Source organism: Culex pipiens, chromosome 1, assembly GCF_016801865.2.
Source record: "Culex pipiens pallens isolate TS chromosome 1, TS_CPP_V2, whole genome shotgun sequence".
NCBI classification, from domain to species: Eukaryota; Metazoa; Arthropoda; class Insecta; order Diptera; family Culicidae; genus Culex; species Culex pipiens.
This window is the reverse complement of record NC_068937.1, coordinates 76,399,937-76,426,350: the sequence shown is the minus strand read 5'-3', so window position 1 is coordinate 76,426,350 and position 26,414 is coordinate 76,399,937. Positions and strand designations below refer to the sequence as shown.

The following is a 26,414-nucleotide window of genomic DNA, read 5'->3' as shown; positions in this document are numbered from 1 at the left end:
TGATTTTCTGAGTTCAATATCCCACTTTTCATACGATTAACCATTTTTACCTGAACTCAAAAAATCGTATGAAAAGTATGTATGAAAAGCCCAATGCACTGTTTACAAAAAAATAGTCAGAAGAAGTTTTTTTTTATGTCAAAAACTTGCATCTGAAAACATAAAAGAACTATGAAAACAAGTGATATATTGGTGTTTTTTTTCTGAAAATATATAAATGTACTAGAGTCTAACTTATTTACATAAAATTGATTGTTTTGTTTGATTTGGGGTTAACATTAATAAGCATGGGTACCATAAACCAGATGACTGATTGAAGATGATTTTGCAAAACGAAAGTATGACTGAATACGATTGAAAAAAGCGTAAATCATACAGCTGGTGTAATCGTCTATTTGAAATGCTAAATTGCATATTTTTAGATTCCATTTTATTTTTGCCAATAAATAATTCTAGATTACTTTTCCAAAACCACCAATGCGCCATGGGTTTCCTATGTACATAGGACCTTTTCAAAAAGCAAGCGAGAATTACAATTTGCAAGAAGTTTTTCTCAAAAATAGTTTTAAGGATAATATCTCAAAAATTAACACCATGGATGTTTTCAATAAGACCCATTATCTTTAAAAAAAACGGGAATTGACATGTTTTGAATATCCAATTGATAAAAAGTGATATGTTCACATAACAATATTTTTTAACATACCTTGTAAATGATCTCTAAATCCATCCAATCAATTCCCTATGATGAATACAATGATGTGATGATGGTTGTCCAGAAATGTCTGTCCTGTGAAAGAGAAAAGAACACAAAGTATCAATTCCCAAATGAAAACCCAAATCATTTTTGTAAAGATACTCCGCCTTTACAATAATTATTAAATGTAACTACTACAAAATGTGAGCAAACAATACTTATCTGAATAAAAACGAGAATTCCGTTGTCAAAATGACCGGAATTGTCCAATGCAAATGATGGCTATCGGAACGATGGAGGCCCCAAAATCTTCCGGTGGAAGATGGTGCTGCTAAATAGGTAGGACCCGCCGAAGGGGGATCAAAAAATAAAATAAGTATAAAAATTAAATTACAATCAATAGTTTCAACATTTAAATGAAACAACTCTTTTAAAGTACATTATATACCTTTCCAGTTGTTTTGCAATCATAAATTTCCAAAATGTGTGATTACTAAAGTTTTTTTATTTTTTGCAAATATTATTATTAAAAGGCCGATGCAAATATTTAAAAAAGTTTTTGTCCCTCGGCTCTGGCCGAGGTCAAGGGGGGGGGGGCAAAAAAATAAAAAAAATATTTAAATTTAAATAACAAGCCATAGTCTTCACATTTAAATGAAAAAAGTGTTTTAAAATGCATTTTACACTAGTTCAGTTGTTTTGCAATCATTAGTTTTCAAAAAATCTAAGATCTGACAAAAACAAAAATTGTATCGAAAAAAAAGATTTTGCATCGAAAATTTTCAAAAAATCTTAAGATTTTTTAATAAACCCAAACATGCTAAAAATGATTTGGAAGAATGTATTTTAATTTGATTTCAGCTGGTTGCACTTGAATTTTCATTGAAATTTTGAATTTTATTGTAAAAATATTTTTTTTGCCCCCTGATTTTTCGGGCCAATTTTGAAGGGGGGTGACAAAAACTTTTAAAAATATTTGTACCAGCCAAATTACTTTAAAATATAAGTATTTTTAAACGAGCCCTACCTTGCTAAATATGATTATCAATGCGTTTTATATTGTTTTCAGTTGATAAGACTTCTATTTTCTTTAAAATGGCTTATTTGAACATAAAGGAATCGATGGACAAAGATCATACATATAAAGAAAATACAAAAAAATAACTTGGCACAAATGCACCTTACCTTATTGTTGGCCATGTAGAGGATCTTGACCTTTTTTTTAAAAAAAAAATGGGAAAAACCGAATAGTTTTTCTCCAAAGTTTGTATGGAGAATTAGGGCGATTCGTCGCTCTTGCATACTGCTAAAAATTGCATGCTACTTGCAACTTACATACAAACTTTGGAGAAAAACCATTCGGCCCAGTCTAAATATTTTTGAAAAATTCAAAATGCACGTGTTTCTGGGGACACCAAAGTTCATGCTTCCCCTCGAGTTGAGTCTGCACAGAAATTTTGTCGGTCGGTGTAATGAAACGATCATAAGGCTGATACAAATTTTATTTAAAGTTTTTGTCACCTTCCCCTTTATTCCCCTTTCACTTTGTTTGATATTGCAAGTTACATAGATCGTCAGTTTTTCAATGTAATATAAACAACTTTTTGTTGGAAAAAGTTACATTGACTTTAACATAATCTACTTCTAAAAAATCTATTTATAAACTTAAAAACGATTCATGCCCAAATTCTTTAAAACACTGAAATAATAAAAGCAAATCAAATATTGAAGAAAGGTGATGTTCTTTCTTCAGTTGAATTATTCGCTCAAAACCAAAATCTTTCTTTGAATTAAACAGTTTCTAAAGGTACTCCTCATCTCAGTTTAGGACAACTACTATACCAATATAATACTGCAACAACGTGAAATTAAAAAAATCTCTTTACGAGAACGTCTTTAAAAAATATTAAAACAATGATTCGCACAAAATATTCTAGTGACTTCCCAGAAAAAGATTTTCGAAACCATCTGTGATCAATACATCTTGGTGTTTAAATTCAATTAATATAAAATTTATGACTACATTGATTTAGTTTGAAAAAGATGTATATTCGCAAAAGTAACAAAATGAAGTTCGAACAGTGATAGGTTCACTTTAAAATAATATTTTTCGTACATACCTGGTTAATCCTCTTCAAATCCATCCAACCAAAGCATGATTGCATCGCAGCTAATTTGTCTAATTAAACAAAATGCCAGATGCTGAATGTCCCGAAGCATGCCCAGGTTGTGGTCCTGTTAAAGAAAACAAAACACAAAGTATCAATTCTCAAACAGAATTTCCAGGGTTTTTTTTTATCAAATAATCCAACATGATATTATAAAAAAATAGTAAAGGAAAGCAAATAATACTTATCTGAGTCAAACAATCGTTGAAATACTTCTTCCTACTAAGTATTTAGAACCAGCATGTACCATCGATTCAGATGGACTCCACTCTCCACCTTCACCGGGAAACTGCTCGCGGATAGAAGCAATGTCACATTGTCAAGTCCATGCCCCTGCCACACACTCACAACAATCAATTAAAAACGTAAACAAACCCCAAAACACAGTCACATGAACAATCGCAGGCCGCAGCCAGCACCAACGCGGATTTGTCAGTTTTTCTCTCGCTCACCCCCTCCGGAAACACCAAGAAAGTTTCATCCAGTTGTAATCACCCGTTCACCATCAATACGTCAAACGTAAACAAACACACACGCACACAATCGCGCATTCGCGAAAACAATGTTCCCCCACAAATCAGGATTCCAATTACGCGACACCAAAACCAAAACAAACTTAACCAGCTGTGTTTTCCTTCACCGAGAACTCCCGTGTTCTGTCAAATTCACCGAAATAGTTCCGGCGTTGATCCGTGTCAAGACAGAACCTGCAGGAGGAGGAGGAGGAAGGAGGCCAAGTGACATTGAGGGCAAGAGGATTCCTCTTCTGGGGTCAGCTGCTTGGCCTGAACATTCCTTGCATCCGCCTACACTGAGCGAAACTTTTTCTTCGCCCCAGCCACCAAAACAGAAGCAATCACTTAACCACAACATATCGCGGCTCCCAAACGCCCCTGAGGCAGCGAATGACAAACATGTTAAAGCTGCCTGAAATAAATTAACTACCACCACCACCCAAACGCCCCGGACCGAACGAACACACACTCCCTCGATTACAGAACGTACTCACAACCCGCGGCGATTCGCGGACTACAATTTATCCGCGGAAAACTACTGCGCGAAAACGTAAACAAACCAGCCCGCCACGAACGCAAAAGCTGTCTGTCTGCCGATTGCCGATTCCTGTCACGACATGTCTCGCGCGTTGCGTGCGAGCAGTGAACGAAAGAAGAGAGAAGAGAGAGAGAGCGAGCGCGTGGGCTCATTTTTGCACTTTTCGATGAAATTTTATGTGCGGTAAAATAATTTTAATGTGATTAGTTTAACTAGTGTATTTAAAGTAAATTAAAGTGAAAAAAACTCAATAAAAATTTCCATTATCAAATCTGGCATTTTGCGGAGGAGTGAAAATGTTGCTAAGTCCAACGAAAACATGATGAAAAATAATTCTATCATCTCATAATTGACAGGTCGGTTTTTTTCTAAGTCCCAAAATAATTGGGCATTCGAAATTTTGCTAAGTCCAGCGAAAACAAGATAAAACTAGAAAATATCATCTCATGATGGAGAGGTCGATTTTTTTCTAAGTCCCAAAATAATTTGGCTTCCCAAATTTTTACTAAGTCCAGCGAAAACTTAATCAAACATCAAAATATCATCTCATGATAGACGGGTCGAAATTTTTTCAAAGTCCCAAATAAATTTATTTTCGAAATTCTGCTAAGTCCAAAAATATCAAATAAAAATGAAAATAAAACATTTGATGATCCACTGTCTAGGAACATAAAAAGTATCATGAAATTCGGCGGCCAAGGGTTTCCAGAAGCGTTTATTACTTGCCAGTCTGCTAATTAATTACTCAAATTACTGGTCCAAAATGGTTAATTACATAAATTACTTAATTACTTTTCTCTACGACAAAAAACATTTAATTTAAATTTGAGTATTCATTGCTACGGTTCTAAACTAAATTATTTATAAATAGCTCATTCGAAAGCTCTTTCAAAATTATTATTGGGTATTTTTCGGAAAATAGCACATTTTTAGGAAAAGCATAAAAAATTCATCAATTCTAATGTAGTTCTTGCAAAATAAAAACACATTTTATTAATTATTAAATAAAAATTTTAATTTAAAATTTTTTTTTGGTAAGTTTTAGGAGAGAACTATGGTAATAAGGCCTTCTACATACAGAACCAGTCTTTTTTAATCTTTGTTATTCACTCTTATTTGGAATTAATAAAATACTTTTATAATAGATTATATATAAATAGTAAATAGTTTCGTTGAAGAAGTACAATTAAAAAAATCAATTTCTTTAATTACTCAAAAATTACTTTAATTACCAATTATTTACATTAAATTACTCTAATTACCATAAGTTACTAAGTAATTGAATAATTACTTAATTACCAGCTAAAAATCAAAGTAATTATTAATTACTTGCCAGTCTGAGGCCTTGCTGGAAACCCTTGTCGGCGGCAATTTTTTTAGTTTTTGGAACAAACAAAAATCATGTCATGTTCACAAAAACAACTCAAGTTAATTTTTTGTTCATCCTATGATGCGACTTTCTGCCCGGGTTGGAACTATCTTGGCTTGTTTATTCGCATCTTGCTGTAAACTCCTCGAGTTATGACGACTTTTGAAACCGACTGCGTATCATGTAAAGTATATTTCATGATCATACTGCATTATCTACAGCTGATATTGAGGTGTTAGTGGTAGTTTTTTTGGACTTAGCAAAAATTTCGAAAATTTTATTTTTTCCAAAATTTTACCCGAACATCATGAAATGATTATTTTGACTTTATTTCAAATTTATGCTGGACTTAGAAAAATTAGCAGTCACTGACATAATTTTCAATTTCCGACACTTAGAATAATTTTCATGAGCTGATATTTTAAAGTTTGATTTTATTTATGCTGGACTTTGACATTTTTGCGTATATTTTTCAATTTTCGGGAGTTTGGAAACATGATAAATTATTTTGATGTTTGTTTTTGCTTTGAACCAAAATTTCGGAAAAATCGACGAAATTACAGGAAATTTTCGTCCGATTTTTAAAAAAACATCAGTTTGTTCCTAAAATAATATCCCTAACAAAACGTCTTCATTGAAATTTTGAAATTCGAAAGTCGGTTTTTAATAATTATTGATATACCCCCTACAAAAATCGTTCCGGCACTTAGAAAATTTACGGGATCCGTATCACGACAAGATTTTTGGTAGAATTTATTTGATTTTTTGGACTTAGAAAAATTTTGGCTTTCGGCTAGTAAAATATTTTCAACACTTAGAAATTTTTCGAGATGAGGAAACCGAAAAAAAATTGGGACTTAGAAAATTTTTGGGAATTTGGAAACATGATAAAATATGTTGATGTTTATTTTTGCTTTGAACCAAAATTTCGGAAAATTCGTCGAAATTACAGGAAATTTCTTCATTGAAATTTTGAAATTCGAAAGTCGGTTTTTAATAATTATTGATATACCCCCTACAAAAATCGTTCCGGCACTTAGAAAATTTACGGGATCCGTATCACGACAAGATTTTTGGTAGAATTTATTAGATTTTCAGGACTTTGCGAAATTTTTGCTCTCAGCCAGTTGAATATTTTTCAACATTTTGAAAAATTATTTTGATAAGAAACATTACCAGGCTTTTTGAAATTTTACTGTGGATTTTTGGACTTATGCAATTTTAGGAATATTTTCATAAACTTTTATTTTTAATAAAAAAAAAATGGAATATAGAGACTTTGGATTTTTCGTGATTTGGAAAATTATTGTGACATTTTGGCGATTCAACGCTTTCTCCACAATTTTTTAATGAGTTTTTAAAGTAAAATAATTTTTCAACTTTGAAAAATCTTGTTTTGATGTAAGTGCGTATATTCCTGCAATATTACTCATATTTGTGAAGAGGAAGAAGGGGGGGGGGGTCTGAATTGTGGCGGGGTGCATTAAAAACCAATAAAATTATTTTTGGGATCAAAATCTACTTTATGAACTTGATATGATTTTTGGAAGATTTCAGTTGTTTGCTACTATAAACTCAACTTGATGTGGCATTGTTGGTCAAATAAACTCAACAAGATTTTTCGCAGATACGCCTCGAACAATTTATGTTCGTGGCCATGTTCGGTTATCTCTTAACCATACCCTGGGGTGAACTTGACTTGTTCGTGTTTTTACGAACATGGGTAGATTTTTCCAAGATGCAACTTTCTGCCCGGGATGGGTAGATTTTTCCAAGATGCAACTTTCTGCCCGGGCAACTAAAAAAAAAAAATCACTAAGTTAAAGCACAAAAAAAAAATAATCACCTTATCCTAATCCTAATCTAACCCTAGCACAGCCAGTCTTTCGAGGGCATCCTGGAAAATGCCCTCACGTTCCTGTTTGTGCAATAAATTGTTGGGAGCACTATGCTAAGAAGGTTTGGTGCTCCAGGACTCTCTGGGATGAGCCATCGTATTTCCACAAATGCCCTGGCCACTACTTGCCGTGGTTATAGCGCCACAACTCGCTTACTGTTGATATAAAAAAGAATATAAGTAATTTTAATCAAAACATGGTTAAACTAGGTGTGCTTTGTTGAACTTGACATTGTAAATTAAAACTTGAATTAATTAGACCATGTTACACTAAGTAATATCAAAATTATTTTAATAAATTAAAAAAATAAAACTCACCTTTTAATCAAACCGTTCGACGCACGAACACACGCGCATCAACGGAAACACCTTTCCTGTTTGTGCTTACCTATTCATATTCGACGGATACGCCGCTCCCTGTACCATCAAGAAGGCAGCAGCCCCTTCGTCGTCGCCCTGTGGTGTGCGTGTGTGTCACACCGCCACTGTCCGCCTTCTGCTCCAGTCCCAGCGGTCCCCAATCCGTGAGAATCGTTTTTCAGTTTTTTCGATTCGCCTCTCATGTTTTCGTACAATGAAAACAACCCCCTTCCCGTGCACTCGATATTTATGTTTCCTTCATTTAAGAATTTGTGTGTTAAATATTTCTCAAAACAAACCTGTTATTTAGGCTGAAAATTATAATAAACATGCCAGGAACGCATCGCAGCGTACAGTCATCCCACATATTCGGAACACCCACAAATTCGGAACACTTTTGTGACAATTTGTCAATAGCATGCCAAATGCTGCTTTTCTCTCGACCCTACTATTTTTAGGATCTTTATTTGGAAATTTTCTTACTATTTCACTGGTAAAAGTAGTACTTTTTTATTTTATCCAGAGCACTAAAACACTGCCTCCAAATTGCATATTCCATGATTGTGGAATGTTATTGTGCCTCCCACAATTGTGGAACACCTGAACTTAACTGATATTTTCACAAAAAAAGTTATCAGACCATGGATAAAACATCACTAGGCTTGCGATTCATTGGTTGCAGTGTGTGAAGTCATTATTTTGTTACAAATATGTACTCCTGTAGAGATCCAAAGTTTGTTTACATCCGTAAGAAAAAAGTGTTCCGAGTGTGTGGATTTCCAGGGTCAAAATTTTTCTTCAAAAACTTGATATAAAAGTTAAAATTTGCAGTTGATCGATACAGCATTCGAAAGATCGCAAGAAAAGCTTTCAAATGAAGGTAAAAGCGAATCAATAAGTTCAATTAGCGATTTGCTGTGATTTTTTGAACATTGGCCAATCTGTAAACTGTTCCGAATATGAGGGATGACAAACGAAAACGACGACGACGACAAAATTCCAAGCAGAGAAACAGCGCGCGTTAAACAGGCAGACAGGCAGGCAGATAGGCAGCAAGCTCGTGAGCGAGTTTGAACCTGAGAGAGAGCACGTGTGTGTACGAATTGTAAATAATCATCGTTGTTAGGTAGCCCCTTACAGCTGGCCTTGCAAAAAGGGTCAGTTTTGGGCGTTAATAACTTCGCGGGAAAAAATCCTAAAAATATGGTGTCTTCGGGAAAGTTGTTCTAAATTTAATGAAGGTTCTACATTTGAGAAATGGTGTGGCCTACCATAGTACATGTTTTCAAAATAGTAATCTTAAGACAAACCTTACCAAATGGAAAATATTTCAAAAATAAATCGAAATTCTATCAATGTCACCCCGGTTTACGGTACCTCAAAATAAAACCATTTCAATAAACCCAAAGGAAAAATATATCTCAAAATCTGCAACATTGGATTTGCTGCAGAAAATGTCACATTTTATAACATTTTTTGCAGCAAGCCCGTAGATGATTTTTGCCCGCGTGTAAACATGTCAGCGATCTGCAGTTCTCACCAACACATATAATGCTGGCCCGTCCCCGAGCAACACTCCAAAGAGAAGCATATGTTGGTGCTCTTTCACTCATTTTTCATCAAGTGTCCATGGCGCGGTGGTAGCGTGTCGGATCAATAACCAAGAAGTTGGTGGTTCAATCCTCGTTCTGCTAAGTGTTTTTTTTGTGAAATACAACCAAAAAGCCGTCGGTAATGTCGATAATTGTCGGTAACGGGCAAAAATGTCATACCCCTATATCGCAAAAAAATGCATGAGGACAGATTTCATGCAGAATCTGATATACTTTAATTCCGCCATGCATCACAATCATGCGACTGCCAGTTGGGTATACCAAGTTGAGGTCTTCTGGATTTTTGAACATTGCTTGAATACCGACCGAGCCACGTAGCCCAGTGGTAACGCGTCCGCCTTGTAAGCGGTAGATCGGGGTTCAAATCCCGGCTCGGTCCAATACAACTGGTGATCTTTCCCCTTCTGGATTCGATTGCTTAGTAAAGGGAAGGTTGTGCATCGTCACAAACTGGACCTTATCATGACACCTTAGGAAGACAACCTATGGAATGTTAACATTAACCTTAACATGTTATTATCAAGTTGATTAATAACTGTCACTAAATCCGCTTTGTAAATGCCGGCCTCATACTCTTCACGGGTTGAAACGTAAGAGCCGGACTAACTCACAAATAAAAGAGGAACATTACAAATTTAGAATATTTATTGTGTGCTTCAGCCCACTGTTCTGCCCTAACCTCTACTTTCTCTACTCATTCTTCCTCCACCACTCTCTTCACCTCTGCCATCTCGTCGCACAGCCTACTTCTGCTCCACGTGGCCGTCTCATCAGCCGTCCCATCTTCGGCTGGTTCTGCTGGATCACCGGCCACGCCGTCGATCTCTCCCGGCCAGCCGCGATCGTCATCGTCGTTGCGCGAGCCCGATTCCTGTTGCGCAGATCTCTTGGCGACGGCGCAGATTCTTGTATGACACGTTTGGGTTCGCAATTCTGAGCGGTGCCACGGATTAGCGTGCGGCGATGCAGGTCCTCCTCCGGATTCGCTTGTTCTCGGCAGCTGACGTCGTCCTGCCTCCAGCTCGACGAACTCCGGTTGAATTCGTCCGGACTCCGGCGACGACGCAGATCTTGCGCGGCCTCCCGCCGCTCGTCGGACTGTGTCCGATTGTTGATGTTTATCGCCTCGACCCGGGTATGTGATTGGGGAGACTCGCAGCGGGATTCGGCCGGGATTTGTTCCCGTCCACCGAGTAGAACATGCGCCGCGTGGAACCGAAACTTTTCCTCGCGGACTCGGCGAACGCGACCGATTTATTTGCTGGCCAAAGATGAACTTCCCGAGCGTTGACGTTTGTGCACGGTCGAGACCTACCGTCTCTCTCCCCTGCTACTTACGCTCCGCTCTAATTTTGCTCTCCCACTCTCGTGCTCTTCTCACAGTGTAGGACCGGAAATATTCCATCTGCGTTGGTATGCTTGGTATTTGACAGATGTTGCTCGACGGGGATCGGGATCGGCGAACACGCGGTACACGGTGGGCAGAATTTGGGCGTTTATCGTTTTAATTACATATTTTTAATACAAATTACAATTGATTTTCCCCGATTTTACTCAAAACGCATTACAAACGTAACAGGGTGTTCCCCTCAAGAACAGGAAAAGATTTACTTTTACTTTTAAATATCAAAACTTGGTATTGCCATGGTTTTGTTTTTAAGTATTCCCGCGCCCTTGGAAAATCAGATTTTGGTATTCCTATGGTCTTCTACATATATGATTTTGGTATGATTTCATGGTATTTTACCATCTATTACCGGGCTACCAAGAGCACATTTTGGTCGCTGGTATTTGCACAAGTAATACCAAAATTTGGTATTTTCATACCAATTTTAGTGCAGCAGTTGCAGTTAGTGAAAAAACGGAAATGAACCATACCCGAACATGGGTAAATAACAAGGGAAATGCGTAATAATACCTTTCTCTGGTATCAATACCAAATTTTGGTATTCCTGGACCCTTTAAAATTTGTCTTAAGGATTATGCAAGAGCAAAATGTGCTATCATACCAATTTGAGGTATTGTTTTGATATTGCAAAATTGCAGAATTTGTCAATGGTCGAACACCACATTTTGGTATTCTTTTCGTATTACAGTATTTTATCAAATTCCTCTGAAACTATGGGAAAATTTTGACCAATTTTGACCAAATAATTAATTTTGCGCTAAAATGATGTCTGAAAGGGAATGCTTTCATTGAAAACCGGAAATTTCAAACTTGATTTCAAACATTTTTGATATACCCCCTAATGAAATGACTTGAAATTGTGGAAAATTTTATAAGTCAGGATACCACATTTTGGTATTATTTTGGTATTAAAGTGTTTTATCAAATTCCTCTGAAACTATGGGAAAATTTGGACCAATTTTGACCAAATAATTAATTTTGCGCTAAAATGATGTCTCAAAGTGAATGCTTTCATTGAAAACCAGAAATTTTATACTTGATTTCAAACATTTTTGATATACCCCCTAAAGAAATGACTTGAAATAGTGGAAAAATTTCTAAATCAGGATGCCACATTTTGGTATTATTTTGGTATTGAAAGGTTTCAACAAATTCCTCTGAAACTATGGGAATTTTTTTTATAAATTTTGATGAGATAATTACTTTTGCGCTAAAATGACTTGAAACCCAAACATGTTAAAGCTGATTTTCAATTTTTTTTACATACCCACTAAATTTTTTTTTAAAACGTTGAAATTTGTCTAAGTTGGGATAACCAAATACTTTGAAAAACGAGTTAATCGACATATTATTGAATTTTGGTGAATTTCAATCCAGTTTCATTTTAATAACACTTATTTTTCAATCTTGTTATTTTTTAAAATCTTCAAGAACTTCAAGCACAGGCCGTTCATCAACGACAAATGCATTCGATGTGGTGAAGAATATCACTAAGAACAACAAGGAATGATCAGGTGAGTAGATTTGGCTGTTGCATATGGATCATTTCCGTTTTTTTCACTAACTGCAACTGTTGCACTAAAAATGGTATGAAAATACCAAATTTTGGTATTTCTTGCGCAAATAACAGGTACCAAAATGTGTTCTTGGTTGCCCAGTAATAGATGATATAATACCATGAAATCATACCAAAATCATGTATGGATATCGCAAAACACACTTGTGACATTGACCAATTTATCATCAAAATGATCGTGCACACTTGTGACACGTCATACATGTTGTTGGAAAATGTGGATTTATTTTCTTGTTTTTCACAAATTTATATTGATACACACTTTCTAAAGACATATAACACCCTGAGGACGTTCCGTCGCTTTGCGGCGGTCCTCTCTCAACCCACACGGCGCAAGCTGGTCCAAGCTGTGATAGTGCCGATGTTTACCTACTGTGACATTGTCTACTATAACGGGCTCTCTGCGGCGCTTAACATTCCAACGCCCAAGGCTCCAAAAAAGTTGGAACGTTAACTTCAACTCAATGCCACACTGGGAAAAAAGGGACCCGTAGCCCCATGAATTAGATGCCGCTGAAATTTTAACTTGGAAATATATGTTTATTATGTAAAAAAATCCGGGGAATCGAATGGTGATGGTTTCGTCTGCCGGAGATAATGGGAAAGGGTCCATTTTGTCCAAATATCCCCTAAAATGCAACCTTTTTATATTATATGCTACATTACGAGAAATACCGCAGGTTTTTAGACTTCAAAATAAGTGAACTTTATGTAAAAAACTATGACAAATCGATTGGTGAAGGTTTCACGTGCCGGAGACACCGAGAAAGGTCTCATTTTGCCCCAATTAACCCTATATTCGATTTTTCATGTAATTTGCTCCACATCGTAAAGTGCCACAGTTTTTCAGACTTCAAAATAAGTGAACTTTATGTAAAAAACCATGACAAATCGATTGGTGAAGGTTTCACGTGCCGGAGACACCGAGAAAGGTCTCATTTTGCCCCAATTAACCCTATATTCGATTTTTTCATGTAATTTGCTCCACATCATAAAATGCCGCAGTTTTCCAGACTTCAAAATAAGTGAACTTTATGTAAAAAACCATGACAAATCGATTGGTGAAGGTTTCACGTGCCGGAGATAATGGGAAAGGGTCCATTTTGCCCCAATTATCCGTATATTCGATTTTTTCATGTAATTTGCTCCACATCGTAAAGTGCCGCAGTTTTTTAGACTTCAAAATAAGTGAACTTTATGTAAAAAACCATGACAAATCCACCCTAACACGGCGTACACAGCAAATAAAGTAGTAATCCAGCTGCGTGTAAAAGGCCTGGGTGTAAAATAAATATTGCATTATTTTAAGCAATTCTATGTGATTTTACACCCTGAAATATGTAGCCCATCAGTATGGGAATCCTACTTGACCGAAATGTCAAGCTCATATATGCGTTTATCCTTTCAATTCTTCATCGGTCTGATGGCCGAGCGGGCTAAGGCACCAGCCCTTACTGTTGGTGCTGGGTTTGAATCCCGTCGGTTGCAACTTTTTTTTGTGTGTAGAAAAATTGTACATGCAGTGTGTAATATTAAGTGTTTATTTTGACTTGACGAAGGTGATGTGCATGCTTTTGCATGCGATTTTACCATCGGATTTTTTGCTGTGTAGGTCACCCTAACGGCCAAACAAAAAAATACGGGTTCATTTATTTTGACCAAGGAACCCTCAGAAAATTTTTGAGCCCGATAGGAGAACTTTTTTTCGATTCATGCTGTTTTCGTGGGGAATTGCTGCATAGTTTTAGAGGAATTTGATAAAATACTGTAATACCAAAAGAACCACCAAAATGTGGTGTTCGACCATTGACAAATTCTTCAATTTCGTAATATCAAAACAATACCTTAAATTTGTATGATAACACATTTTGCTCTTGCATAATTCTTAAGACAAATTTTGAAGGGTCCAGGAATACCAAAATTTGGTATTGATGCCAGAGAAAGGTATTACACTCAACCCCCGGTGGTTGGTCACTTTTTCGTTTGACACTTTTTTAGTTTGTACCCCGTTGGTTGGTCAAAGTCAAACTAAAAAGTGACGAACTGTGTGTGTGTGTGTGTGTGTGTGTGTGTGTGTGTGTGTGTGTGTGTGTGTGTGTGTGTGTGTGTGTGGTGTGGTCCAATCCAATACCCGCTAACCGGTAGCAAAATTATGGGAAAGTATAATTTGTATCAGACTTTGTATATGCCGAATGCTGATACAACTTATCTCAGTCCCGGGTATTAGGTGGTGATAGCCCTCGCGCTGCTTCCAACGACCCATTTCAGTATGACAGAGCTCCTTGCGGTCCAATTCCGAGGTCGCTGGGCATTGTTCGGCCCCGCCTAAACATAGAAGCAAGCATCTGAAGGAAACTCGATCTATATTTAGACTTCCAATCCCTTCAGGCAAATCAGGGACCAGCACGTATTTAATATGAGAAGATGGCATGTTTCAACACTACGGATCAATTCACTGATAGAGTGTAAACCTTCTGATGGCCGACTGCTTTGCGTCCCAGACCACCAATCCAAAGGTGTGAGTTCGAATCCCACCTGATTCATTTACGTTTTTTTGTTCATATTCAATGTTCAAATTCTTGATTCCAAATTTCAAAGGTACCGACCGGGATTTGATCCCTGAACCTTCTGCTTGTGAGGCAGAAGCCGTAACCATTAAGCCACGGAGCCGGTTACACAAACTAAAAAGTGACGAACTGTCACTTCTTACATGGCGCTCTCGCACACTATCAAAACAAACGTTTGGTAGTGTGTGTGAACTCCGTATAAAAGGAGTGTCAAACTAAAAAGTGGCCCCGTTCGTTTGACAACAGTTGGTGTCAAACCATCGGGGTTTGAGTGTATTACCCTTGTTATTTACCCATGCTCGGGCAGCGTCAGTGTTAATTTGGTCGAAGTGTGCTAATTCATTGGCAGATCTGATTCTAGTTGTAATGTACGACAAGACTATTGACGGACGTGACAGGACGAGGGCCCAGTTAAGAGGTTTCAACATCAACGATGTGCGGCTGGCACCTTCCAAAAAAATTGCTACGGTTAAACACAGAAATTTGAAATGAATCATTTGAAAAACAACTAATTCATAACAACATAAACGCCTCTCAAAATCCAGTTGCGTTTCGGGTGTGATATCGAGGAAGATGTTCTTTAATAGCGGAGGTACACACTAGGGTGACAAAAAATATTTTTTGGGTAATCCTCTTTCTATGTTCATTTAGACAAATTAAGTATCAGTGCTAAATATGAGTCAAAGGACAAACCGGTTTTGGCTCAACGTTTAAAATGCATGAACGATTAAAAAAAATCAAAATTCACACAGATGCTTAAAATAACCCAAAAACCGTTTTCCGCTTGTGAAGCAGGGAGTCATTTTTTCTGGGCACCCTAGTGCACACTCATCCAACTGCTTTTCGCACATACTCGTTCTCACCCATTCATAAAATTGTCGATAAAGTTTAAAATTAGAATGAAACGAGAGAAGCATAAAAAAAACAAAAATTAAGTTCCCCACAGAACTGCACATGTTGGAAATACCAAAACATCCCATATTAACTCAGGGCGGACGTTACGCATCGGCGAACGTTAATGATCGTGTGGTCCGCCCTGGAACCGCCCTGGCGGACAGAAGGCGGGCAGCCAGGGCGGTTAGAATTTGACGTTTGATTTTTTTCAATTTCGTTCAAACTGTTTCAATATCGTTCGCCCCTCAATCGCCGCGGCGAGCCAATGACTGAATGCCGTGGCGGTTTGCATCTGAACGAATTTATTTCGAATTAAACATTTCAGTCAGTTTTCAACGAGCTTCGGCGGGTGTTGTTATTTAATCGGTGGCTGCTGATTTTCGTTGTTAACTTTGTGTTGGGAAAGGTGTTGTGTTGTTTAGATTCTTTACTTATGTAAACAAATAGTTAAAAGTGCGTTTGAAATGGTGATTGAAGGTTGTTTTACAAGAATAATCGTTATTGTTGTTGTAATTCATGTGACACCCCTTATAAATATTGTTGGCAGATGTGCAATCATTAGAAATTTTGAAATTTGAAATGTTTCATTATCGTTATGATTTGATTTGTTATTTTTTGTTTGTTTGTATAACAATTTGGTGGACATTAGGGTGGTCCAAATCCGGACTGTTTTGGGGCTACCCCCTGAAATCAATGATTGACCCATCACTAGGCTAAATTCCAAATTTGATCTCATTCTGACCACGGGAACCCCTCCCTACAATCGCTTAAAGCTTGTATGGGAAAAATCGTCAAAATGTATGGAGAAAAGCAACTGTTTTACTTTTTTACCTGTGTAAGGCGCCATAGTTATCCGATTCTTACCATTTCTCAAATGTAGAACCTTCATTAAATTTAGAACAACTTTCCCGAATACACCATATTTTTAGGATTTTTTCCCGCGAAGTTATTAGCGCCCAAAACTGACCCTTTTTGCGCGACCAGCTGTAAGGGGCTACCTAACAACGATGTTTATTTCCAATTCGTACACGCACGTGCTCTCTCTCAGGTTCAAACTCTCTCACCAGCTTGCTCGCCTGCCTGCCTATTTACCTTAGCGCGCGCTGTTTCTCTGCTTGGATTTTTGTCGTCGTCGCACGGGGTTGGGCACAAGGTTGATCCGTAGCGCATTGGATTAACTACCGTAAATATTGGTAAATATTGGTAAATACAGGTAAATATGGTTGATCGAATACATGCACGACAACTGGAACGAAATTTGGTTCAGTGTGGATAATGACAGTTCAGAAATGTCACTTTTTGGTTCTCTTCATTTACAAACTGTCACTGCTCCACATTTATTTTTCTGGCTCGAGGGAAATTACCGGTGCTCTTCGAAGATTGGACCAGAATCGAAAGCACCTGAGGCAAGAATCAAACGCGGTTAGTGTCGTAATTGATACAACCGCCGAGTACGTCAAGGATTTTGGTGCCACCGAATCGAGTCTGAACTGCTAACTCCCGTGGCCCGGCCTCAGCTCGGCTTTCACGTTTGCCGGGAAACGCTGCGGGCGAATGAATTTCAGTTACAAGACTTCAGTGGAGCGTCACAGGAACATCAGAAAACTTAAAGGCTGTAACGGGCGGGGGTTGTCTAGAGGTTTTGCCAAGAACCAAGTCTACTAATATGCGCCAGGCCGATGACGGCCGCGGACCAGCAAGATCTAAATGCATTAAAGCCCGACCCAGCTGCTCAACTCAGGGCAGGTGGAAAAGGTAACGGTGCCACCGAGTCACCGTCAGCAACCGACAGGTGGTATGAACCGAGATGGTAAAAGATTTCCCGACCCTTTCAATCACCAGTTAATGTTTCGGGAAATCTTTTACCAGTTACATTTGGCGCCCAACGCGGCTTCCGTTTTGGGCCCGATCAAGGGTGGTTACAACAATAAACTGCAGGAGAAACCCGTCCAATTTGTCGTTACCATTGCAACATTAACAAAAACTCGGCCTGCGACGTCCGATGCCCCGACGCAACTTCCCGTTGTTTTGAGCAAAAGGAGATTCTGGTACGACGGATCTCGGTTGAATGTTTGTATCAAAAAATATAAATTTAACAACCTAAATGTATACCCTTTTTTCAATGATTTCAACTAGCTTCCTGCCCTGGCCAGCGTGAACCGTATACACATTTCAAAACGCATGACCCCGTTTGCGGTGGAACCGTACCTAACGTTTAAGGCGCAGTCGCAGGAGGGGGAGGCAGAGGGGGGTTTTATTTTATGTTTTCATTAAAAATAACAATCCAAAAAAAAAAAAACTGAAAATACAAATATAAAAAAACGCGTGACACGTCCTGGTACAGCTGACGAAGATCGCGTTCCGGTCGGTCGTGTTGCACGTGTGGCACCGGTAAAAGTCGTGCATCGGAAAGGACGTGTGCGAACTGATCTTGTACAGAAATTACCTCCCGGATACGGCCTTCTCCACCTCGTCCTGTAAAATCGAAACAAATGATGAGTTGGGTTTCTCTGATCGGTTTTGCACTGAACTTACTTGGTTGTTGCCACGGGTGATCGGCTGGACACCACTGGCCAGACACAGGCCAACGAATTTGTTGTTAAAGATCTGGTTGAATTAGGTTTTGGCCACCCCAAATTTTGTTCCCGCGGATCACCGGGTCGCTACCGGTACGGATTTGCACGTCTAAGTACAGGTGACTGACGATTGTCACAAAAGTACGAGCCAACTTGTTTACCAGAGTTGATGAAGATTGGTTATGTTATGAACTTTGTTTGTAAACAAACCGCAGCGCGCGCTTCTGCATTGACAACCACGGCTCGTGACCACACTGAAATAAATTTTATGAAGGAATCGCGTATCGCCGTAAATATGGATGCACATACGGATTAACATATGCGATATAAGCAATATATGTAAAGTAACCACCTCGTGCGTCGTCGTCGTTTTCGTTTGCTGCGCTGCGTTCCCGGTATGTTTATTATAATTATCAAGATATATTTCGATATTTATTTCGAGATATAAAATTAAATGTAATATGTGATTAACAATTGATATCATATTATCAGAGCGTGTGTGAGAGAATACAATTTTCGATAAATTAGTTCCTCCATGAATTGACCAAGACACCAACCTAAACATTGTGATCGCTGTGATGTTCGAGCTTCTACTGTTGTCATCAGTCATCGCCAGTCTGTCATCGCCAGCTGTCAGTGTCATCAAGGGGAACCGGACGTTGAGCTCGAACACGCGGGATTGGCGTTTGGCAAAAAGCTATAAAAGCCGTGAACGCCCTCGTATAGCTCTCTAATTTTCACCAGCTATTTGAGTCCAGAGGAGTGAAGAACCGGTAGCCGCCCAATTCATCCGTCACCAAATGAAAAGGGCGTAGTTTCGCAGATTTTCTTAAATCTAAATAGTTAAAACTTAAAGCTAGTGTGTGTGTGTGTGGTCCAATCCAATACCCGCTAACCGGTAGCGATATTATGGGAAAGTATAATTTGTATCAGACTTTGTATATGCCGAATGCTGATACAACTTATCTCAGTCCCGGGTATTAGGTGGTGCTAGCCCTCGCGCTGCTTCCAACGACCCGTTTCAGAATGACAGTGCTCCTTGCGGTCCAATTCCGAGGTCGCTGGGCATTGTTCGGCCCGCCTAAACATAGAAGCAAGCATCTGAAGGAAACTCGATCTATATTTAGACTTCCAATCCCCTCAGGCAAATCAGGGATCAGCGCGTATTTAATATGAGAAGAAGATAACATGTTTCAACACTACGGATCATTTCACTGCTAGAGGCTAGTATGCTGATCGGAAGGAAAGGGGTCAAGAAACAGCTTTACGAACAGCAGAACAAAGGAGAGAGAGCGATTTCTTGGGGCTTTTCTTCACCCTCTCTGACTTGCTTGCGCTGCCGCTGCTGCCCATTTGATTTTTTCTTGACCGGTTCCTTCCGAAGTGCGTATACCGCTTAGAGTGTAAACCTTCTGATGGCCGACTGCTTAGCGTCCCAGACCACCAATCCAAAGGCGTGAGTTCGAATCCCACCTGATTCATTTTCGTTTTTGTTCATATTCAAAGTTCAAATTCAAAGGTACCGACCGGGATTTGATCCCTGAACCTTCTGCTTGTGAGGCAGAAGCCGTAACCATTAAGCCACGGAGCCGGTTAATAGTTAAAACTTAAAGCTAGTGCCGTTAAAAACAGTGAAACGTTACACGATTAAAATCTAGCTTAAAAACAATTAGTACGGGTTCTGTGAAGTCCACCACGTTAAGCCTAGGTGACCTGTGTTGAAGACACACCACGGTGAAGTAGATCCTGGCTGAGCCATATACTTCCGGAACTGTAACGTACGCCCGACCCGAGTGAGAGTGGTGGACAGTGCATGCGGAAGAAAAGTGGTCTGAACAGGGCGCGTGAAGTGTTGCGACACGAATCGCATGAGTGTAACGTCCGTCAAATCTGGAACCCTGTTCGAACTGGTGTGTCCTCGCTCGGGTCTCGACCACGAAGATAGTGCGCGCGTGTACCACTTCCCGGACTGCGGAACGAACCGCCATCCGTAACCATATGGCAAGCTACCAAAAACTGTAAGTTTTCCCTTGCCAAGTGTGGGAAAGTGGCCCTGCGGGGTGAAGCATGAACGTGTCCGGTGGCAGCACCGAGGAAGCCATCGGTGTGATACTGGCGATGACCCGAAGGAGATCACCAGGCGAGCAGCAACATCAGTAGCAGCAACGGCCGCAACGTGACCCTTAGCGTCTACCATGCTGAGGTTTTCTTAAATAAAATGCGCAAGTACTAGTAAATCCCCCTTTTCTTTCCCTTCCTGGATCAGTTTTCCCCTTGTTACCCATGATTACTCCCCAATAAACAAAAATGTATGGTCTAAATCTATTTCAAGTTGTGTCGTCTTTTCTTTAAATGTTGTTCAAAGAGATCTTGTTCCAGCTAATTTCCCCTGATAAAGTGACGTTTCCGGTAAGTGTAAAGTGAAAGATTTGTAGTTTGTGTAGAAACCTCCGGAAGACACGTGCCGCCCTATGGAGCAATCCCCCTAAGGGACTCCATGTGCTCATCTCATATTTAACCCCAGAATAGTTAATTACTATCAAGGTAAACAGGCAGGCAGGCAGGCAGCGAGCAAGCTCGCGAGAGAGTTTGAACCTGAGAGAGAGCACGTGCGTGTACGAATTGGAAATAAACATCGTTGTTAGGTAGCCCCTTACAGCTAGCCGCGCAAAAATGGTCAGTTTTTGGCGCAAATAACTTCGCGGGAAAAAATCCTAAAAATATGGTGTCTTCAGGAAAGTTGTTCTAAATTTAATGAAGGTTCTACATTTGAGAAATGGTAAGAATCGGATAACTATGGCGCCTTACACAGGTAAAAAAGTAAAACAGTTGCTTTTCTCCATACATTTTGACGATTTTTCCCATGCAAGCTTTAAGCGATTGGAGGGAGGGGTTCCCGTGGTCAGAATGAGCTCAAATTTGGAATTTAGCCTAGTGATGTGTCAATCTTTGATTTCAGGGGGTAGCCCCAAAAAAGTCCGGATTTGGACCACCCTAGTGGACATGGTAAAAAGTAAATCTTTCCCAAATACCCTATAAGGGAAACCACTTGAAGAGTATCGGGGTGGCATTTACAAAGCGGATTCTGTGGTAATTTTTACTCAATTAATGTTTATGTTTATATTTGTGTGAATGTTAACACTCCAAAGATTGCGGGTTCAGCAGCAGCAGTGGAGGCGATTAGTGGTGCAAAAATTTCTCCAGCAGCGATTTTTGTCTTTCCTTTGTTTGACGTTTTTTAAGTGTGCATGATGCAGGACGTGGATAGGAAGTAATTTCAATGGGGTACGGACAGGGGTTTTGCACAAAATAGCCGCCAGGTTCGCATGGTTTTTACGCTAGATCCCTCTGGTGGAAGGTTTGTGAAACTTATCTTAAAACATAGATGGCAGCACCATACCCAAATAAGCTTACCGTATGCAAACCAAATACCAGCATCATTTGATTTTTAATCAAACTTGCTTTTTTAAGTAATTTACACTAATTCAACAATCAAAAACTATTGATACAATATTATTATCAACTTTGAAAGTAAATTCAGGAATTTAAAAAAAAGAAATTTGCCATAAACCAACTATTTAACAAAAAATACCTGCAGTACAGTAAAAGGTGCGCTGACTGTTTGCCTTGTTTGCATCAGCAAACGTCAGATTGTTTTGTTTGTTGTGATTCGTATTTTTTTGCAAAAGGATGATTATTTTCGCAGCGAGAACCCGCAAGTTCAGGAACCACCGGATTAGGGCGGCTCGGATCAATCTCCTCTCCGTCGGATCAAACCGTAACGTGCCGACAGTCCTGAGGCGGGACCTTCCGGGCGGAAGATGACCAAACGGTGGTTTAGGAAAAGCGGCGAAAGCGCGGACGTCGAGGAGGAGCTGTGGCAAGAGTTGCTGGATGTTAGCGCCGAGTTCAACTTTCTGCTAAACAGTTAGTGCTGGTGGAGAAGCGCAAAAAGGACGAGAATGTTGGTACTCCAGAAAATTACCAGCCGGCGTGAGTTCCGGACATGGAAGCAAAATGGGAGAAAAAGTGTGGAGGTGAAATGTAAGGTGATGGTGCGGAACTGCAGGTCTTTTGATTGTTAGTTTGAGAGAGTTACTTTTGAAATTTCTCTGTCTAATCTTTATTTATAAGTTACGGAAATTGCTTTCCACATAATTGATCGACGCCACCAACATCGTCAGCACAGCCGGCAACAGTAACCCAAACTGCGAACAAAGCTAAACTTCGTTTACCTCGCCGCGATTAAAGCAAGTAGCTCGATTATTGCTTTGCAAGCAAAACCTCAGTACCTCGTGTGTGAGGCTCTGGGGGACTTTTCGATCACAATAAAAGCAGAACGTTTTGGACAGTCAAACTGAACACTTTGGAGTAATTAATCAAGAGAAAACCACCCTTGCATAATGGGAATTTCATAACTGGCGCAGTCGAGTCTTCGCCGGAAGGTGGCTGTGCCCAGTGATTGAAGTGGTCGTTCGCGAAAATCTCGGTAGTGAGACCAAAAGTGCAAGTTAATGCGAAAAACACGGCAGTTGTTCATTCAGCAGAAATTCGTCACCAACGGCTCTGGAGATCAGGAGTGAAGCAGCCAAGGAAATTACCTGGTGAAGCAGCCACCGACCGAAGAAGATGAACCAACGTTATCCACTGGATACTTCGGCAAGAGGCGTGATACCATCGTGTGCACATCGCGAAAAACTCAGAACCGAGTTCAGGAGCGCAGCACGACATGGATTTCAACACCTTCGACGAGGGAGACAAAGGAACAGCGTTACCCGGATTTTCAACAAGCAACAAAATTTAAAGTGAAAAAAATCTAAATTCAAAATTCAAAAATATTTTTTCCAAATTTGATAAGTTAAGTGAGTGTGTGTGTGAGTAAAAACAAAATCAGCAATTCGGAAATCATTTAAATAATTCAGCATGATCAGATTAACTAATTTAACAAAAGGAAAAAACACGATTCAAAATTTATTTTTTTAGAAGGTGTGTGAGTGATAAAAAAAAACAAAGAAAACCATTTCAAAATTATGCAGCAAAAAAAAATCAGTTAATCGAGTGTGTTTGAAATTGTTGTGAGGAAACATTACAATGAAATAATAGTTTGTTTGTAATAGCTAATTACAAATCTCAATTTGTAATTCAGAGTTACAAAAGTGTAATAATAAAGATGTAATTAAGGATTACGTAATCTTTGATTACAAATATTTGTAACACTTAATTACAAAACAGCAACAACTATAATGTTTCAAAAATCACCAAAGAAGCTTGAGATATTTCAAACTCGCTGAGTGACCTGTTTGGTAGTTCTTTCCGATGGAAAATTTATGTGCAGTCGATACGGATCGGGACGATCCTTTCTTGGTGAGGGAGCAGTTACGGAAATTGCTTTCCACATAATTGATCGACGCCACCAACATCGTCAGCACAGCCGGCAACAGTAACCCAAACTGCGAACAAAGCTAAACTTCGTTTACCTCGCCGCGATTAAAGCAAGTAGCTCGATTATTGCTTTGCAAGCAAAACCTCAGTGCCTCGTGTGTGAGGCTCTGGGGGACTTTTCGATCACAATAAAAGCAGAACGTTTTGGACAGTCAAACTGAACACTTTGGAGTAATTAATCAAGAGAAAACCACCCTTGCATAATGGGAATTTCATAACTTATATAGGTACCACTTTGACTCCATCAAGCAAGTCTCAGCGGTCGCCTTCATCCACAAGCTCGGCCCGCCGACAATATCACCGGATCGCTGCGGCAAGGTAACAGCTGCACGGCCAGCTTCAGCCTGCTGACCTCGCTGAAACCCAACCCGACACGATCGTTTTGACAAGCTGAAACTGCTGTCTAAATCATGCATCGAGCGCACGATAAAGGACAACCCGTACTAAGAGCTCAACCGGAACCTGTGATGCAATCTACTTGCGAGAGTCGAGCGTGAGTAGAGCGTCTCGCTCGAAGCCAGAGATCACCTGTGTTGGCGGGACCAAACAGCACCACTGGTTAACTAGATGACATCCTGGTGGGTGGCCGGACCGAAGAGGAACATCAGCGGAATCTGCCGCTCGCCCTCGAACGCAAGCAGGACTACGGCTTCACTGTGCGCATCGACAAATGCAGCTTCAACATGCGCCAGGTTAAGTACCTGGGCCAGATCCTTGATGCAGACGGAATCTACCCGGACCAGGATAAGATCCCGTCTCTGCACTGCTCTCTTACCGGGAGCCGTGAACTGTAACGGCAAGTACGTGAAGCAGATGCGCACCCTCTGCGAACCGATGGACCAGCTGCTCAAAGGGGCGCCAAGTTCGTGTGGTCTCCGGCGTGTCAAAAGTCATTTGATCGCTTCCGGGACTGAGAGGTCGAATCGCGCACAAGTTTCCTGACGGATCCATTAAGGCCCTTCTACCACGTGTCCCGGAGCCTGACTTCAGCCGAAAGCAACTACAGCCAGATTGAGAAGGAGGCGCTGATGTTTGCCGTGAAAAATCGTAGAGGAGGTGCGTAAGGGCCCATCGCTGCAGCCGGTTGGCCGTGTAGATGCGAGTGCCCTTTTTTGAGCCGAAGATTGCCAAAAGCGGTCTCCAGAGTAAACCGACGACCGAAAATTTTCGGTCGTCGGTTTACTCTGGAGACCGCTTTTGGCAATCTTCGGCTCAAAAAAGGGCACTCGCATCTACACGGCCAACCGGCTGCAGCGATGGGCCCTTACGCACCTCCTCTACGATTTCAAGATCTGCTACGTGTCCACGGGCAGCTTCGGCTACGCTGACATATTCTCGCGGCTGATGAATCGACACGTGTGGCCGGCTGAGGTGTTTATCATCGCCCAAATCGAGCTGGAGCACAGCATTCGGATTGTCATCAACGCGTCGCTGCAGGCTCTCCCACTCTCGTTCTAGACGGTCAAGGGTGAAACACGAACGAGAACTGGCCAGAACAGAAGTCAAGCATTACCGATCTTGAAATCCCGCAATTCTATCTCCGACGCGATGGACTGTCCGTCGCTGCGAGGTGTTTGATGTACAGTGTGAAATTGGTGGCGCCTCCCGCACCAGAAACGCACGCGGATGATCGCCCGACAGTACGAACACCGACGAGGAGGTGACCAAGCTCATCAAGACCAGCAACGAATGCGCCAGTGTAGCCAGAACCGATCGGAAGACAAATTTGGAATCCTGGCCAGCTCCGGAGAAGCCGTGGCAACGGTACAGCTGCTGGGACCACTCACGAGATGGCGAATCCGTATGCCGATGTCAAGGACTTGGACGAGCATCTGAAGCAGCTCGAACGAATCTGTTGTTGTACCTTGCATTATGTATTCTTCAAGTTTGTAAAATTTATTTAGGGACCATCCATAAACCACGTGGACACCTTAGGGGGGGGGGGATTCAGCGGTTGTCCGAAAAACGAAACTATTGGCACTACGCCCCCCGGGGCATGGCCTTCCTCTAACGTGGGATTTCTGCTCCAGCGCCTCTGACGAGACAGGAGAAACCGGGACCGACGTTTTACTTCACCATCCGATAGAAGCTCAGTGGATAAGGCGGGAATCGAACCCGCGTCTCATAGCATCATCGGGATCGGCAGCCGAAGCCGCTACCCCTGCGCCACGAGACCCACGGTTGTCCACGATCCATATAAAAAAAAATGTTTTGCATGGAAATTGTCCACGAAGGGTGAGGGGAGGGGGGGGGATGGGGTTTGAGATTTCAAAAAAGTGTCCACGTGGTTTATGGATGGTCCCTTATGACATTAAATATTATTATCGGGGTATCGGGGTAGGAACAGCGGTTAACTTAAAGACCATTGCTGTTGTATCGTGTTAAAATTTCATTTCATCTTGAAAAGATGCAAGGTCATGTGCATGGTTGATCCACTTACGCCAACTGCTCTAAACTTTTTTTGGATATTTTTTTAAATATTTTTTTGTTTAAACGGATTTTTTTAAAAACATTCTGAGTTCAATATTTTTAATGTAAAAAAATAACAAAATTAAAAAAATCTAAAAACAATTCAAAAATTTAAAAAAAATTAAATATTTCAGAAATTATAAAAATTTCAAATTTTTTAAATATTTCATTAATGAAATTCAGAAATTTCAAGATTTTTAAAGTAATCTAAAATGTCAAAATATTCAAGTTTTTCAAATTTTCAGAAATTTAAAATTTTTAAAAAATTTCAAAAAATCAAAATTTACAAACATGGCAAAAAACTGTTTTTTTTTTACTTTTTTAA

The 26,414-nt window shown here is 39.9% G+C and overlaps 1 protein-coding gene and 1 long non-coding RNA gene across 8 annotated transcripts in view; one reads left to right on the top strand and one right to left on the bottom strand.

Moving 5' to 3' along the window:
- The window catches only part of LOC120429837 (teneurin-a), a 463,678-nt gene that overhangs the window by 328,195 nt on the left and 109,069 nt on the right, over positions 1-26,414 (top strand). The gene's annotated exons all lie outside the window — the stretch shown is intronic.
- Positions 13,369-26,414, bottom strand: part of LOC120424820 (uncharacterized) — a 100,906-nt gene continuing 87,860 nt past the window's right edge. Inside the window, exons 2-3 of the long non-coding RNA XR_008212248.1 lie at positions 18,138-23,704; positions 13,369-18,077 (exon numbers count right to left, since the gene is read on the bottom strand). This is a non-coding gene — a long non-coding RNA (uncharacterized LOC120424820). The remainder of the gene's footprint in view (positions 18,078-18,137; positions 23,705-26,414) is intronic.